We start from the raw sequence: 17,801 nt of genomic DNA, 5'->3' as shown, positions 1-17,801 counted from the left end.
ACACACCACCAACACCTTACACCCCACAATAATAATACCCGTCTCCCTCACTGCCCTATCCATCTATTTCTCCTCCGCAAAACACCTCACAATAACTTGCACCTCACTTCACACTTTGCCCACATACGCCGTACTACCAGGTCCCATACCGCCGGGGTTAGTATGGCGCGCGCCCGCAATATACGCCGTCTCCTATTGCAATACCAGCCATCGCTTCTCTTTGAAACCCTCTGCACTATGGCTTAATACGCCGCTGTTGTACGGCTTATGTCGGCGTATTGGCTATGGCAGGTGCCCGGGAGACGGACATCCGCCATAGCCCTCCGCTTGCACGCTGTGGTTATGTCGGTGCATTGGCTATGGCAGGTGCCCAGGAGCCAGACACCCACCATAGCCCTCCACTTGCACACTGTAGTTATGTCGGCGCATTGCCTATGGCAGGTGCCCAGGAGCTGGACACCCGCCATAGCCCTCCCCTTGCACACTGTGGCACACACTGCGTAACCCCCGTTAGCTCCCCGGTTCGTGCCCACAAACATCCTCCCGCCCCCTCCTCTTACCTGGTCCGCACCATCTGTCCCCCGCTGCGCGTACGCATCCTCATGGTCAGCTCCGCCGCCTACACTGAGTTAGGCTGCCGGCGTCAGGTTGCTATAGCAGCCGCCGGGTCTCCCACGCCTCCCACTCAGCTGACTGTGTCCAGGCTGCTGCAGGCTATGCTACGTAGCCTGCAACAGCACTGGCACTAATGTGGTATATCGAAGTATATTAACTTAAAATACCTCTGTCCCAAAGACACTATGTACAGTTTCTACCACCAACATATACCAGGTGAAATAAAATGTTACATTAAAGTCTCACGTAGTCTGAAACTTACAACAACATATAAACTTACATTTCATATCCCAGACCTTTTACACACTACTAAAGCCTTGCCCGCAACTGTATTTACACACTTCTACAATCACCGCAGACGAAGTCGCGGGTACCAGCTAGTATATTATATTTTCTAGCATTGCTTCTATTCCATCCCCCGCAAGTAATTTTAGATTGCGCCTCCTTGTTCTTCTGTTTAGATTTTTCAATTAAAAACCCTTTATGAACATTTATACATTTAACATATTTAAACCCTTCTTGATGATTTTTTCTTATCATATTTTACACCCAAAATTTCAAAAGCCATACCTTTGATTTTTCTGTTCTCAAAGGAAAATGAGGGCTTATTTTTGGGTTTAGGTTTGCAGGTATGCAAGTTTCGCTGGGGGCTGAAAGTCACAGTCACATGACCAACTTTGCTCTACTCCTGCTGCTTATACATAGAGTAGAACAAGGTTGGACACATATCCTAAAGTCAGAGCGTCAACAGAAGAAGAAAAGTAAGAGGACTTCCAGCCACCTGCTATGCTCTACAAACCTAAGAATGGAAGTGATGGTAAACCAGCATATACTGTATATTAGTATGTAAGTATGTAAGTAAGTATGTAAGTATGGGGCGTCCCCATCGCAGGAGCAGCGATGGGGGCGTCCCCATTGCAGCTCGAAAACCGACCGCAGCGCTGCCTCTATGGTCTTTGGTATCCTCCCCTTCCTTCTTCAGCGTCCTGTCGGACACCTGCGCAGTACGCTCTGTTCGGCGAAGATTGACGAACGTACTCCGCATGCGCGAAATTGCGGTGCCCGCACTATGGCTGGGACCGCAATTTCGTGCATGCGCAGTACGTTCGGCAATCTTTGCCGAACAGAGCGTACTGCGCAGGCGTCCGATAGGACGCTGAAGAAGGAAGGGGAGGATACCAAAGACCATAGAGGCGGCGCTGCGGTCGGTTTTCGAGCTGCAATGGGGACGCCCCCATCGCTGCTCCTGCGATGGGGACGCCCCCATCGCTGCGAGAGATCTAATTAGCATACCGGTACAAACCGGTATTTTGAACGAACGGCGCGGCGGAGAGCACTTCCAAAGGTAGGAGACGAATAGCCTTTTTAAAGGCTATTCCGACGTGTTAACTAGAAAAAAATGTGTTTTAGTGGTAGAATCCCTTTAATATTAGAGATGAGCGAGTAGTGTTCGATCGAGTAGGTGTTCGATCGAATACTACGGTATTCGAAATACTCGTACTCGATCGAACACTACTAGCTGTTCGAAGTTTAATGTTCGATGCAGAACCAGCGTTGATTGGCAGAATGCTATACATTCTGCCAATCAACGCTGGTTCTTCTCTTACCTTTCTGAAGTCTTCTCCGCGCTGCGTCCCCGCGTCTTCTTCCGGGTGGAATTCACTCTGCCTAGGCATCCGGCCTAGGCAGAGCTGACTGCGCATGCACGGACATGCACGCGCATACACGAGCATGCACAGTCGGCTCTGCTCAGGCGTCGGGCCTGGGCAGAGCCGCACACGCATTCGCAGTCGGCTCTGCCTAGGCCGGATGCCTAGGCAGAGTGAATTCCACCCGGAAGAGGACACGGGGACCCTGCGCCGGGAGAAGACTTCAAGGGGAATGCAGCCTGACCGTCATTCGTGGACTTGGTAAGTATGATTTTATCGAATGTTGCCTACCCCTGAAACGAGCATTTCCCCCCATAGACTATAATGGGGTTCGAAATCCGTTCAAACAGCCAAACAGTGTGCGGCTGTTCGAAACGGATTTCGAACCTCGGACACTTTAGTGTTCGCTCAGCTCTACTAAATATGTCTAGTAGAGATTAAATGCTGGCACCAGTCTCCAGGCAGTAATACCAATTGGACCAGCAATTTACTAGTCTAGTGACAACCCTACTTGGACCCCAAGCAATCTAATAATTGCCATCTACCTATTGGGTAGTTGATCAATGTTTCCTGTTGGAATATTCCTTTAAGTAAGCTAAGGTAAATTAATAATATAGTTTTTGAGAAGCCATTCAGATGCTAGACTATATAATGCTGTACTCCCCCATAAATCACATGAGAAGGTCATTTCTTGTCCTATATATAAAGTGTTAGTGTAGGGACCCAACGTAATAAATCCACTAAGTGGATGATAGAATCACAAATGTCATGTAAAATGTCTGGTATAACATCACTATAGTCTGCTGAATTGAAATAACCCTATTACTTAGAAGCTGCCGTCACCATTGATGTCAATAGCACAGCAGCTTTTCAGGGATAATGTAATAATAATGGCCGTCTCTTCAATGACTGGCCCAGTCACTGAGCAGCCAGCTATTGATTTCAATATCACTGATTGTCCGATATGAATTTAGGATAACGCTTTGTGCTTTGGTTCCGTATCCTTTGAAGAGAAAATCAATAACAGCAACAGCTCCGCTATTACCTATTGGTTATGGTATCCCTGTATTGTCACATCACATTGTCAAAGTACATGGATAAATATAGTGGAGCTGCTGCTAATGGCTATCGTGGAGCCGCTACTAGTTACAGAATCCCCGAAAAGTTGCTGACACTACTGAACTTATAGCCGCAACTGTTTTCTCAAGATAGCTATTGAATCAATAGTAGTGGCAGCTGCGTAGTGATTGGTATTTTTATAGGGGTGTTCCATCAGGCCTTGGGCAGAGCAGATGCCTGCGGCAATTTTCTCGTGGCCGCTTACACAGTAAACTGGTGTAAGTGGCCATTTTCTTGTGGCTGCTTACACAGTAAGCTGGGGTAAGCGGCCACAAGAAAATGGCCGCGGGCATGCACAGTCGGCTCTGCCTGAGGCCTGACGGCAGAGCTTATTGCGCATGCCTAGAAGTTTGAAGCCAGCGCCGGAAGAAGACGCAGGGAGAGGCCGTTCAAGACAAAGATAGAAGCGTCGTTGGAGGTTTCTCTCGCAGCATTGTGGACACCCCCGGTACTGTTTGAGTGCTCGGGAACGCCCCCAGTGCTGCGAGAGAACTCATTTACACACAGAAGAAAAACTGGATTTCTACCGAACGGTGGCGTGGAGAAGACATCTAAAGGTAGGAGAAGAATAGCCTTTCTTAAGGCTATTCCTATGTGTTAGAGACAAAAAATAGCATTTTAATGATTGAATCCCTTTAAAATTAAAAAATTAAAATAAAAAAAAAAAGAATACCTGTCCCAAACAGGCCTTGCCTGTAGTCCTGCACCTCATGTGACTGCTGCGACCAATTACGTGGAGGTTTGCTAGAAATTAGCTGCTGCCATGAGACCACAGACACTGGAGGGGAACAAGTAGCAGAGTTGCTTACTTTTTTCTTTTTAATTTTACACCTCTCTGGCCGCCACATTCAGTTTATAGACACCCTCTTTAAAGGGGTTGTCTCAGTCTAATTTTTTTAATGACCACTTCACAAGTCCCCCTATTATATGGGGACCAGTGATAGGGTCATTATATTGTGTGGACAGTGAAGGGGGGGCTAAAATCCAGGAGGGACATTAAAGTGTGGGAGCTATTAGAGGGAATATCAAAGAAGCGACACATGGCCCCTGGACCTAACAGATATTTATGGCCTAGGATGTCCTGAGGAGAGACCATAAAAAAGACAATCTCTTTAATATGGGGATAAACGACCAGAATTCGGGAATAACACTGCGCTGACTCCAAACGTGTTTAATTCAAACAACGCACTTTATTGGATTTCAAACACACGACGCCTTCACCAGCGTTTCGGGGATTACCCCTTTATCAAGTGTACCAGAACAATACACCAGTATCCTATTGATACATAAAACAGTAAAAAAAAAAAACACATTACCACATAATAAAATACAAAGTTCAATATACTATTCATTTGTCATATAAAAAACTGTTATCAAATATAATGCATTCCAGAAAAGTGCATTTATTCACATAATGACGCAACTAGGTGCTTCCCATAATAAAATACAAAGTTCAAAATACTGTTCATTTACCATATAGAAAAAAAACAAAAACTGTTGCCATATATAATGCATTATATATGGCAACAGTTTTAGTTTTTTTCTATATGGTAAATGAACAGTATATTGGACTTTGTATTTTATTATGTGGTAATGTGGTTTTTTTACTATTTTATGTATCAATAGGATACTGGTGTATTGTTCTGGTACACTTGATAAAGGGGTAATCCCCGAAACGCTGGTGAAGGCGTCGTGTGTTTGAAATCCAATAAAGTGCGTTGTTTGAATTAAACACGTTTGGAGTCAGCGCAGTATTATTCCCGAATTCTGGTCATTTATCCCTGTTATACCACCCGGTGTGGGTGTTGGGTTTCCTGCTGCTCATCAGTGCTCCAGTTCATTACTGTCAATACCTCCAAAAGGACTGTTTGGAGCGGACAGAATTTGGTCGCTCGGTACAATTGTTTGTTCCATGTTTAATCTCTTTAATATGTCCCCCTAATGTCCCTCCATAGGATATTAGCCCCCATTACTGCCCCCACATATTATAATAGCCCTATCATTGGTTCTCCGTACAGTATGGACCACTGTATGGGAGGGGGACTAGTGCAGGGGGCACTGTATGGGAGGAGGACCAGTAAAAGGGCCACTGTATGGGAGGGGGACGAGAAAAGGGGCGACTGTAGGAGGGGTAATACTGAAGAGGCCAATATATGAACTGTATGAGGCCACTGTACGAGTCCTTCACTGGTCCCCTTATAGAAGTATTAGCTCACTAATTCCCTGTTCATCCCCCTGGTTCCACTCCTTCATGCTTTGGGTGCATGTTGTGAAGTCATGTAAGCCCTGAACAGAAATGAGCAGCCTGACAACAGACAGATAAGTACTGGCACTCAGCTTGTAGACCACAGGTTCAACATGGCTGTAGCTTCCTGCTCTACCAGTAGCAGAATTGGTTCGAAGCACCACTTTTCCCTGGTTTTACTGATCCAGTTGTAGTTTTAAAAACCAGATTGGCAAAACCAGGTAGAACTGGCTGCTTTCACTTACTGATCCCTGCTCCTGCTCATGGCTTCCTCTTCCCTCTTCAGCCTTCAATGGGCCCTTAGCACCACACATAACATTGCGATGTCGTAATGTGCGGCACACTGGGGCCCCTTTGGAGGCTGAAGAGGAAGACTGCAGTGAGCAGGAGTGGAGATAGGCAATGCGGTCTGGTAGGGCCCCCGTAAAGGCAAATGGCCCACGGGCAGATTCACTGATACCCCGGTGGGCTAGTCCTTGTCTGATCCTGAGCAGAGCTGATCACATAGATCTCCATCTCCAACATGATTGAGTACAAACTGACTGCAGCCAACGGTACTATTCAAGTACAAATCCAGCAATCCTAATGGTTGTAATTGGTTGCAGTTACTATGGTGACATATAAAATCTCTTTTATGGAAAGAAAACATTGTGAATTTTTCCATGAACCATAATACTTTTTAAAATGTAGTTATGTATTTTAGTCCTACTAAAGGACTTCAGCAGGCGATTGCCTGATCACTGATAAAGTGACTTTGTTATACTCCTTGTCAGTGCCGAGCTCTGGGCTTGTGCAGGTTAAGCTCCTGTGCCTGCAGGTTTGCTAGTATGCCTGGTGACCCATATAGTGTTTCTCAATAGTCTTAAGCCAAATTCCCCCTGCTCAAATACATTAATTTAATGTATTGCCAAAGCTGAGATCTCACAGTTTGTTGCATGCTAAGACTGCAGAATTATGTGTATATATAACCCAATCCCTGAGACACAGGATGTGTAACTCCCTGGGTCCAGAGGGTTAGCTGCTTGTGGTAGAGGCCAGAACTAGGTCCAAGATGGTGGCTTTTCTCCTTGGGTCCAATCAAGGTCTGGTCACTGGAGTGGCTTGTCTTTTGGTGCTGCACCACGAGCAGGCAATGAAGTGGTGCAGTGATGTGGGGGATGGACTAACAAAGATATTGATGGTCAGAGGTGTAGCTTCAAGCTCCTGGGCCCCATGCAATCTCTGTTATTGGGGTCTATGTACCATGTGTCATTTACAATAGTGGTACATTTTATGTGGCAGAGGAACTAATACCCTCTATAGCTATGATCCCCCAGGGCACACCCTTGTGGGTCTCCTGTCTTATGGATGTTGTGGTATCCTTGATGATAGGTGCAAATAGTAGACAGAAGACTCTGTGGCAGTAAAAATGTGTGTCATTAAACTCCTGTCTTCACTCTAAAATATATGTATTTTAGGTTAGTGACTAGTACTAGCATAGGGGCAATTGAAATAAGAGGTGGTCTAGTTAACATCAGGTCATATCAAGATGGCAATTACCTGGGTAACATCCTTACGCTGGTAACAGATTATAAAAGTGACCCTACAGACAGCACCATGACCACAAAAGTGGTAGCGATGTACCCCTTGGGAAAAGTATAGGCTTGTGAACATAGCCTACAGCTATTACTGCCTACATGCTGACTCCACATCTTAGCAGTGACCTATATCCATTGTCCTATTTGTATCCCTTAGACCTTATCCACTACACACTTTATTTAGTGTCTGAAGGATGTTATATCATTCACTATGTTCCACTGTTTTGCAGTACTGAACATAATAAAATACTACAATTAATATGTAAATGAACCTGTTTTTTGCTGTCTCTACCTTTCTTGAAAACCACAGTAGTAGTTATGGCTTTAGTTACGTCCATTAGAGAATGGTTATTGCACAGGTCATGAAATTTGTGGAGCTCCAACTTCATGGTGTTGTGTAGTTTAGATAAACCATATGTATATAGCCTATTAAGGAATTATATGTTAATACAGTGGGTTACTATGTTCAGGATCCTCCATCTATGTATTTCACTACATATACACCCCATTAATGGGCACTATAATGCTTAGATTCTCCTCTGGTAATACCGCAGCCAATAGAACACTGACTGCCTGGGCCTCTTCAGATTACAGGTAGTGGATCACTGCTGACCCAATGGATGACACTTGGTGATCAACTTATTTTTAATGCTGTATGTCAGAATTACATTACTTTGGCTATATACATTGCCCATAAACAGTGGGGGAAATATGTGATAATGACTGTTCACATCTACTTTTAGGCCGGGGCCCCACGTGGCGGAAATGCAGTAGAAAAAAAGCACAATGTTTTACAGTCTCTGCATAGTGGATGGGAATATACGGAAACCCATCCACACAGTGTGGAAAAATAGGTGCAGCAAACCATAGAGGTTTTGTGGAAATCGCAGCATGTCAATTATACCTATGGAAATTCTGGCAGTTTCCTTATAGGTTTAATGGAAGCAGAAAGGAAACCTCTGCGGAACCTGTGCGACAATCCAGTCGACATCAAATAGGACAGGTCCTAATCCTGTCCTATTTTGCAGCCCGTACTTCTGTGGCTCCTATTCATTTAATGAAAGGAGCCGCGGAAACACAGCTCGTGCATGAGCAGCACACTGAGACATCCCTGTGTCCCTCATGTGCCACCCGTGCTTTTATTTCAGAGCCGGCCGCTTGCAGCATGATCGTCTGCAACTGGCCTTAGACCAATTTTCTAATAGCTAGACAAGGGGTGTGGGCTAGGTTAAAATTGGTTGTGGCTTAAATTGCAACAGTGTGAACCCCAATTGACCCAAAATTGGGGCATAATATGAAATAAATGGGATAAATTAGGCCTAAATTAGGCCAAAAAGTTATTATTGCCTATATATTGCCAGAGAAGAGGCCTTCTTCAGCAGGATAAACTTACTTGCACATCTGCCAGCCTTTTGTAACCGTGAATCTCTCAGCCCAGTCACTCCTTGCCTTGACGTTTCCTTCTCCCAAGTAATAGCTCTGCACAACAGGAGAGGTTTTATAAAATGCCTCTTGTTCACCTGCCAGGTCATGTCCCATCCCTCAATCCACTGCCAAAATCAGTTAGTTTTTGCACTCTTCCTACTACTTCTGTGCAATGAGTGTAGGCAAACTATCCCCGCCTGATGGTAAGAATTCGAGCCATGTGTAACATCTCTGCCTGTTCGGGCCTCTGCGCCACCCTCTGCTCGTGTGCTGCGGCGCAGGAGGCGCGTGCAGTTTGATAATCTGCGTAAAGTTTTTAGTTGCACTGTGTGAACACGGCTCTAGTCCTTGATTGGATTTGCACCACACCCGTCTTCTGCCTAGGTTGCCTCTGTCCTTAGTGGTTAATCTGGCCTTGCCCTTTGATTGACAGCCTGCCTTCCTGTGAACTCCATGGGCGGGTTCTTCCTCCCTATTTAGCCTTGGTTCCCATTCACACCAGTGCTTGTTATTGCCGTGCGCATACCTGCTCTTACTGTACCTGTTGCTTATACTATTATACCTGATCTTTGGCTTTTCTCATTGACTATTCTCTTTACTCTGATTTGGCACTGCATCGCTCTCCTGTTACCAAACCCTGGCTAGCTGACCTCCCTTTGTTGTTGTTCGTCTTGTCTGCGTTTTGTGTTTCACGTATTTAGGAAGGGAAAGCGGGGGGCTTCAGCTTAGGGCTCACTGTCTCTTGTGCCCCTCCCAGGGTTTAACAGTTCTGGGAATTGCTGTCTTAGCAATTCCCTTACACCATGCCAGTAGAATATCGACTCAGTGGTAACCCTAACCCTATCGTTGGTCCATTAGAGGGTGGAGGTCTTGCAAGCTTGGATGATCTGACTGGTGATGGGGCCTGCGGAAGACAGGCTTGAGGGCGATTCCTCATGAATGCTGGGAAGGTACGGAGTTGTTTGGTGCACTGATGAAAGAGAGAAAGGACCTGCTATCTGGCTGTGAAGCAGAACTGGACAGGTAACACCAAGACTGGAGTATGGAAGTGAACTATCTACAGAGGACCTTCAGTAACTCCAAATTCCAGTTCCTTACAAGAAATCTCGGTGACGCATATCTGCCATCAATCACTTTACCAACGGACTGTTTACACACCGCTGAAACTCGGTTGTGTGAATACGTGGCTAGAGCTAAAGCCTGCCTGCCATTAGACCTGCTACACCCAGGACAGGACTCGTGTTTGGCTTATTTTGCAGGGCTATACAATGGAATAAAGCCCCTTAGTGAAAAGGCATCTTAGTACTCACTAAGGAGTTAAAAATGATGTTTTATAAATAACACTAAACTGAACACCAAGGTCAAATACGTGTTCCTGTCTGTAAGTAGTCGGCTTTGGTTTATAAATAGGGATTTATCCAGAAAGCATCCACTGCTTACATGGAAGTGACAAATCGGAAAGATTAGAGCAATCATAGAGAGGAGATAAAGTCTGAGAGGCAGCGGGGACGAGAGGAGCAACCTGCGAGATCCTATTAGGAGGAGTGCTAAAGGCTCACGCTAATATCTTTGTTGTCTGAAAGTGGGGCAGGGAGAGAATGTTGTTTTAAGCTTTATCTAATGCAGATCAGAGCCCCGCAGATGATCTCTCCGAATGTGCTGGGATTTACTAACATTTCCTCACAAGTCATTCCGAAAGGTTTGTGACGGGAATAATAAGCAGAATATCATAGACATGTGAAGGCTTCTGGGTCTGATTCAAGTGTTAGCAGATTGTGATCAGGTTTATTGCTTAAGAAATATGGCAGCCTTATAAGATAAGTGGCTGCTGCAGTTAACACTGACTTCAGAGCTTCTCTTCTGCCTTCCATTTTTACTTAAAAGGGAATGGAGAGTATCTATAAAGAGTGTTTGCCTCCCTGGAGGATCGAACACATACATGCATTATAGAGATACCCGCTGAATTTTGTGGGATACGCTGCAATGTTGGAGTGGCCCTGCATGGAACAGATTACAGCGAATCACTAGGTCAATCATTTAGGGCACCCTTCTAACCACCTAAAAAATGTCAAAAACCAACTTAAACATTTCCAAGCCCAGATTTACTATTTTGGCTACAATTAGTCATGGTCTTAAACATGGTGCAACTTTGGTACAGTGTCTTGGCTTGTAGCTCATCTATTTTGGGCTAAGAATTTTTTATTTCGTAGACAATTAGGCAGTGGCGTAACTAGGAATGGCAGGGTCCATGGTGAACTTTGGACATGGGCCCCCCCACAGACCGACACCGATGACCCTGACCAACTGACATTCTACCCCACACGCGCTATTATGCCCATAGTGGCCCCTGCACACAGTATTATGCCCCATAATGGCCCCTGTACACACAGTATGATGCCCCATAGTGGCCCCTGCACACAGTATTTTACACCATAGTGGCCCTTGCACACACTATTATGTCCCATTGTGGACAACCATGAACAATTATTATACTCTGAGGTCTATTCAGACCCCAGAGTATAAAAATCAGAGACCCAAGGGGGGGATACAAACATAAAAAACACTGTTACTTACCTATCTTTGGTTCCACTGCACTTTCTGCTGATGTCGGCCATCTTCAATGACGTACGGAACGTCACATGAACCGGGCCTGCGTCGTGACACGTTAGGACGCAGGCGCCGGTCATGTGACGTCAGGGACGTCACACTAGTAGGCCTGAAGCCTGCCTGGGGCCAGGAGAGGTAAGTAAATGAGTCCCCGCTCTATATTGCTAATTCCTTTTGAAGAAACTCTTGGCTTTGGCTCAAAAAATCTTCAAAATCTGTAACAAAAAGCAGCTTTTCAGCATCGTGTGGCCTTAGCCCAAGACTGGTATTTATACCAGTATTTTTTTTAACTGTGTTTTTGTTTTTACCGAATGTTACAGGTTTAATGAGAGATTGTGAATAACGGTGCACACGTGGCTTTATGTTTTTTACCTTTTATTAACATTTCATTTCTACCTAAGAATGTGTGACCACCCCTGCCACTCTGTGAACCTGAAAATCACATAGAATAAATTGTAGAATTTGCTATTCACAGCAGCAAGCTCTGAATAGATGAGCCGCGTACAGGAGTAGTTAGAGGAGGTGTTGAATTATAGTGTTTACACAAGCGATTCGCACAAGTGACTTGTGAGTGGATGTAATCACATATCCATGGAAAGGATTACTGCTCAAGAATTCTCTATAACGATTTTGCCAGTGCACAACCATACGCAGTGATCATAGCAATATGTCTGTAGACATCTAGGAGAAATTCATTAATATGTCACTGTCATTCAGGAATTACTATTCAATAAAATTACAATTCATCCACTAAGAAAACATTTATATGTTAATAGAAATAGAATAAATATGAATATGAATTTTGGAATCTGGAGAGCCAATATTATAGTCTAGGGCAGTGATGGCTAACCTTTTAAAGACCAAGTGCCCAAACTGCAAATCAAAACCCATTAATTTATCTCAAAGTGCCAATACGGCAATTAAACCTTAAAGGAATTCTACCATTAAAACTTTTTTTTTGTGGATATGACGTCGGAATAGCCTTTAGAAAGTCTATTCGTCTCTTACCTTTAGACGTGGTCTCCGCCGCGCCGTTCCTCGGAAATAATGTTTTTTTTACCGGTATGCAAATGAGTTCTCTTGCACCGATGGGGGCGGGCCTCAGCGCTCAAACAGCGATGAGGGATTCTCCACCGCTGCCAGAGAAGTGTCTCCAAGCGCCGCCTCTTTCTTCGTCCGCCGCGTCATGTTCAATGTCTTCCGGCGCAGGCTTGTTACTTCTAGCAGCAGAGCAGACTGCGCAGGCGCACAGGTCACGGGAAAATAGCTACTAACAATACTGTGCAATCGGCCATTCTCCCGTGACCTGTGTGCCTGTTCAGTCTGCTCTGGTAGAAGTTACGAGCCTGCGCCGGAAGAAGACATTGAAGATGACGCGGTGGACGAAGAAGGACGCAGCGCTTGGAGACTCTTCTCTAACAGCGGTTGGGACGCCGTCATCGCTGTTTGAGCGCTGGGGCCCGCCCCCATCGCTGCAAGAGAACTCATTTGCATATCGGTAAAAAACAGTATTTCTAAGGAACGGAGCGGCGGAGACCACGTCTACAGGTAAGAGACGAAAAGCCTGTCTAAAGGCTATTCCGACGTCTTATCCACGAAAAAAATGATTTAATGGTAGAATCCCTTTAATAATGTGCGGAACCACAATTACAGACAATTATGGACCCGCAAAATACGGTTGTGTGAATGGGACTTTACAGAGCTTTCAATTACACAAACAAATTTTTACTGAGAGGTACCCTGTTTCCCCGAAAATAAGACATGTTCTTATAATTAATTAGCTAACGAAATATATGACCTTTCTTATTTTCGGGGGATGTTTTATGCAGCGGCTGGAGTGGGGAACAATCGGCAAACAAAGCGGGGAACAATTAGCGGAGTGCCGGCATGACTGCTGGTTGTATGTGATCCAGAAGGTGAAGGGGGGGGGGGGGGTGTCTTATTTTCGGGGAAACAGGGTAATAGTTTGCATTCGGTAGTGACCAAGCAAAGTTATAACAGACTGTACTAATATCACATGTCTGCTATAAAACAGATACTGTGTGATACGCATAGTGAAGGGCCCCCACTCATTTCAATCTACTCCACAGTGACCCTCACACAGTATAATCTGCTTCACAGTGGCCCCCAAACAGTACAATCTGCTACACAGCGGTCCCCACATACTATAATCTGCTGCACAGTGCTCCCTATACAGTATAATCTGCTGCAAAGTGTCCCATGCACATTATAATCTGTTCCACAGATGGGTGCCCACACAGCGGGCTCTGAGTGCCACCTCTGGCATCCGTGCCATAGGTTCACCATCACGGGTCTAGGGTGTCTTAGAATCTAATAAGTGGAGGTCCAGGGGAGGTGCATAAACATAACAGTCTCATTCACCTCTCCTGGGTATTTCCATAGCAACTGGCACCGGTCCCCATCCTCTTCAGGCCTTCTGAATGATGTCACCAGTCCTAGGGGACCTCTGAGGCCTGTGATCACGTGGTGTGCGCTGATGTTATGACGCTTGCAGCTAAGTGTGATGATGTCAATGCACCCCATGTCGCCTCTGAGGCACAATTACAGGCCTCAGAGGTCCCCTAGGGCTGGTGACATCATTCAAGAGCTGGAAGAGGCCTGAAAAGGGCAAGAACCCACTCTGGAGGCTATAATGGAGCCCATGAGAGGTCAGGAAGACTGTTTGTTTATGCACCTCCACTAGACCTCCATACCATATGTATGTACTATATGGCTAAACTGTAAAAAAAACTACAAAAATCTACATCATCTAAAGTTAAAAAAGTGCTATATAGTACTTGCTATAGAAAAATTTCAGTTTTCAGACTCTCAATTCACAAACTATGAAACAAACTCAGTTTGCTGCTGGAAGTCATTTTCTGGGTGCTTTGTCATAGTGAAGTATTTGTGTGGACCAGGCATCATGTCGTATTACATAGCGTATATGAAGGTAAATTACAATGTATGATGGCGGAGCCAGAGGCAGCAGAGTGTAACCATCACTTACTGGAAGCTCTGGCGGTAAAATCTTTCCATTTCTTCTTGCTCCTGGACTATTTTTGAATATATTTTTGTCCTCTTTGTACACTACAGGAATGACGATACTCATTTTTAAGATGATAGGCCAGGGGAGTACATTTCATTTTATACTGAAGTATGTTCTCCTCTCCATCTTCCATGGTTAAAGCTGCCACAAGTCAGGAAAAAATATCTAAAAATATACTGACTTTGTCATTGCATCCATCCATATAGATATACTTTTGTTCTTGTGTGTAGGTGCGTGCAGGGGCACATTGGAGAAAACTAGGGCTACTTAGTATCCACAATACAAAAAGATTGTACATTGTACAGTACATCCTAATGTATTTTTTGGTTGTTTTTTCAATGTCTCTTGGTCAATAAAAAAAAACCTACGTGTGAATGGCCCCATTGACTATAATGGGGCTAATTGTTCACAGAAAAGTACTTAGTACTTTCTCAAAGGAGAGGGAGATTTATCAGGAAGGGGAATTTTAAAGTCAGCTTTTTTGTAACTTGCACCAAACATATCAAATACGTGAGTGATGTGTGCTGCATGTATTTAATGTTGTATGAGTGTTGTATGAATGTACTGTAATATGTGACTGACAAGTGCTGTACACATGTAATATATTAGACCCGTATACTGCATCTAATATGTGAGTGACGTGTGCTGTATGCATCTAATGAATGAATGAATGAATGAATGAATAGCCTCTGCCCATGACTTCGTCTGCGGGTTGTTGGCATCAATGATTCACCTATTTTCAGCAAATTGCTGCCGTCGATGATCCACCTGCTCTGGCGTTTCAGCAGCTCTCAAGCTGTCCTGATGCTGAACTTGTTCCTTGCACCGTACGTGTCATTGTTCTGGCATCTCAGCAGCTGGCTGGGATGCCATATAATGATCGTGTTGTTGGCATCGATGATCCACCTGCTCTGGCGTTTCGGCAGCTGCCAAGCTGGCCTGCCGCTGAACTTGTTCCTCGCATCGTGCCTGTGATTTTTCTGGCATTTCAGCAGCTCACTGGGATGCCATATAATGAATGTGTTGTTGGCCTTGATGATCCGCCTGCTCCAGCATTTTGGCTGCCCTAAGAGCCACTTGACACCTAGCTTGCTCAATCTTCCTCAGCTCCGCTTGAGGAGAACTCTATTGACTTCTGGCTACCTTCATAGCTCTCGTTGTTTTAGAATTTTGTAACAAATTAGATTTTATTTTTCCCCAGCATGTTTAAAATTGGCGTACTACCAATTTTACTACCACCTCAAAAACATCTCCAGAATACGCCCTTTCCTTACCAGAGATACACTAAAGACACTTATTGTCTCTCTGATTCATTCTCGCCTTGACTACTGTAACTCCTTACTTATCGGTCTTCCCCTCACTAAACTCTCCCCTCTACAATCTATTCTGAATGCAGCGGCCAGGCTCATCTACCAGGCTAGACGCTACAGCGATGCCTCCGGTCTGTGCCAGTCACTACATTGGCTGCCTATTCATTATAGAATAAAATATAAAGTTATTACTCTCATCCACAAGGCTCTCCATAATGCCGCACCTCCCTACATTTCCTCCCTCATCTCTGTCTACCGCCCAACCCGTGTTCTCCGCTCACTCAATGACCTAACACTTACATCCTCTATTATCAGAACCTCCCATGCTCGTATACAAGACTTCTCCCGAGCTGCACCACTTCTCTGGAATGCTCTGCCCCGGACAATAAGATTAACTCCCAACTTCTACAGTTTCAAACGCAAACTAAAGACGCATCTTTTCAGACAAGCCTATCACAATTCCTAATGCACAAAATTGTCTGAACACTGTATAAGCAATGCCGCCCCTGCTACCTCTTGTGTCACCCCCTCTACCTCATAGATTGTAAGCTCTTTTGAGCAGGGCCCTCAGTCCCATTGTGTGAAATGATGTTCTTTGTTATGTATGTCTGTATCTGAACCCTATAAATTGTACAGCGCTGCGGAATATGTTGGCGCTATATAAATAAAATGTATTATTATTATTAATTTGCTTTTTTCCCATGTCAGTGTCTCAGCACTGTAGCAGATCAGATAATATGCTGAGGCTTGTACACAATGGACTCAGTGTTAGCTGTGTGTTTACTTAAAGAGATAACAGCCCTGGCTTTATCAGGCTGCTGCCAAGAGCAGTTTAATATAGTAGATGAACATAAATTCATAACAGTCGTGAAGCCATGTCATTTACCAGGATAAAAAGTAGTATGTGTTAATCGACGTTCCAAACTATCTATGTGCCAAGTTTCATCCAAATTCGTTCATCTGTTTTTGAGTGTTTGAGTAACAAACACAAACATACAAACCTTCTCATTTATAATATTAGTAGGATGTGTGCAGCATGCCTGTAGTATATGAGTGAAGTATGCTGTATGTATATAGTATATAATGATGTGTACTGTATGCATCTAATACTTGAGTGACTTGAGGGATACATATGATGTTTGTGACTAATATGTGAGTGGTGTAGATATATACATATATCTATATTTATAAAGTGCAAGGCTACTTTATTAAGACTGCCATTTCCTCCACCAGTCTTAATACATTCCCCCCACTGGTGCAAAATATGCCAGAATTATTAAGAAGGTTCCCTGCATTAGAATTGTAATCTACACCAACCAGGGGCTGGCACAGATTGCAGCTACAACTCATGCCAGTTTTCTGCTGTTAGGCATCCTGGGGCAACCCCGTTCTTCCCACCTTGATACCCAACTGTCATAGAAAGTGTGAGTGGGGCCGAAACGGGAGAAAGTTGTGTCTCTTTGGTGCAAGTCAGGTCCAATGTGCCAAAGATGCACCATTTTCATCGCTAGTTTTCTGGCATATACATATTGTATAGTAAATTGCCCTGACATACTGTAGTAACCTCTTTAACCCTATGTGACCTGAAAAGGCATCACACAAGATTAGAGCAATGTGCATATTTTACTACTAACCTGCTTTATTGGAAAAGCCTAATACATTTCTTAAAGCAGAACTCTATTGTTCCCAACAATGTCTCCTTGTGTCACTACAGGTACAATACAAATCATTATTCTATAAGTAAAACCTAGATTAGTAAATGCAAAACAGGCTCGGCATTGTTCTGAATGGAGCAGAGACAATTATCACACCTGCTGTGCCAGTCATACCAAAACCAGTTAGCCCAAATCCGCAGCACCGCGGAGAAGTCTGTTTGCATAATCCGAAACGCAGGCTAAAAATATCCCTGTTACACTGAATAGTGCAGCTTCAGATGATGTGTAATGACAAATATAGGTCTGGGATGTTCCTGTAGAGTGTGCAGTGAGTCACTGAGAAATGAATATAGACGGGAGGAAATTATCTGGTGCAGGAGATACGACCTGATACTAACCTAAAACACTAGCAAAAAGAGCAGACGCTGATAACAGCAATAAGAAACTGTACTTATAACTGCACATACTGAATCATTATTCGGAAAAACTGTTACTGTGTCTCCATATTCAGGTTTTTACATGCAGCTTTTGAAGCTAAAACCAGGTGTGGATC

This window comes from Leptodactylus fuscus, chromosome 3 (genome assembly GCF_031893055.1).
Source record: "Leptodactylus fuscus isolate aLepFus1 chromosome 3, aLepFus1.hap2, whole genome shotgun sequence".
Classification (NCBI taxonomy): Eukaryota; Metazoa; Chordata; class Amphibia; order Anura; family Leptodactylidae; genus Leptodactylus; species Leptodactylus fuscus.
This window is presented reverse-complemented; position numbering follows the sequence as displayed.